The following is a 1,247-nucleotide window of genomic DNA, read 5'->3' as shown; positions in this document are numbered from 1 at the left end:
GGATTAGACTTCAGTTTTTATACTCCCCTCCTTAAAGAACAAAGGGCTACACATTGAAATACACACTGGGATACATTCGGAGCGTTTCTCACAGGCACACAATGGAAGGTTTGGCTACACACAAAGTATCCATGTGCAAAGCGCGTTGGGTTGCCACATATTACTGACGAGAGAACTTTCCCAGGGAATTTTCCCAGGGATTATGCATCACCTCATTGTTCTAGCCATTATGCAGACACATCGTTATTGCAGTTATGCAGACAAACCATTATTCTAATCATTGTTCAACTTTACTATAATGGGACAGGCGGGGGTCACCTGTAATGGGGCAGGTGTGAGTCACAAGGGGGGGGTCCTGTGATGGGGCAGGTGTGGGTCCCAAATGAGGTTCCTGTGATGGGGCAGGTGTGGGTCACAAGGGGGGGTCCTGTGATGGGGCAGGTGTGGGTCACAAGGGAGGGTCTTGTGATGGGGCAGGTGTGGGTCCCCCGTGGTGGGGCAGGTGTGGGTCCCAAATGAGGGTCCTGGGGAGAGGCGAAGTGCCAGTTGGGGGGCTCCGCTCTCCCCTCCCTCCCTCTTTCTCTCTTTCTCTCCCTCCCTCCCTCTTTTTCGCCCTCTCTCTCTCTTTCCCTCTTCTCTCCCTCCCTCCTTCTTTCTCTCCCTCTCTTTCCTCTCCCTCCCTCCCTCTCTTTCTCTCTCTTTCTCTCCTCTCTCTTTCCCTCTTTCTCTCTCCCTCCCTCCCCCTCTCAGAAGAGGGAGAACCTCCAGGGGGAGCTCTTGGGTGGGTCTCCCGTGTAAAAAGGGGCCGCCTGGTTCTGCTCCACCAGCTCCTCCACCATCCGGATCAGCTGCTCCACCTGGGCCTCCCGCTCGGCCCCGCCGGCCCGGTTGCTGAAGGCCAGGCAGCGGTTCCCGCACTCGCCGATGTAGCGCTTCAGCTCCTTGTCCTGGGCCGAGACGAAGCTCCGCAGCGACCCCCCGTCCAGGTCCTCCTTGTGGGTGAAGAGGAGGACGACGTAGCGCAGGGCCTCCTTCTGGAAGACGCTCTTGATGAAACGGACCGTCTCCTTCTCCTCGACGGTGAAGGTCCCCACCTTCAGGATGTGGAGGAGGGCGTGGGGGCCGGGCGGGCACAGCTCCACGCCGCTCTTCACCTTGGCGGCCGTTTCGCTCTCGGACAGCCGGGTGTCGCAAACGCCCGGCGTGTCCACCACCACGATCTTCCGGCCGTTGAGCAGCGTCTCGCC

This window comes from Protobothrops mucrosquamatus, unplaced genomic scaffold (genome assembly GCF_001527695.2).
Source record: "Protobothrops mucrosquamatus isolate PMUCROS unplaced genomic scaffold, P.Mucros_1.0 scaffold3537, whole genome shotgun sequence".
Taxonomy (NCBI): Eukaryota; Metazoa; Chordata; class Lepidosauria; order Squamata; family Viperidae; genus Protobothrops; species Protobothrops mucrosquamatus.
This window is presented reverse-complemented; position numbering follows the sequence as displayed.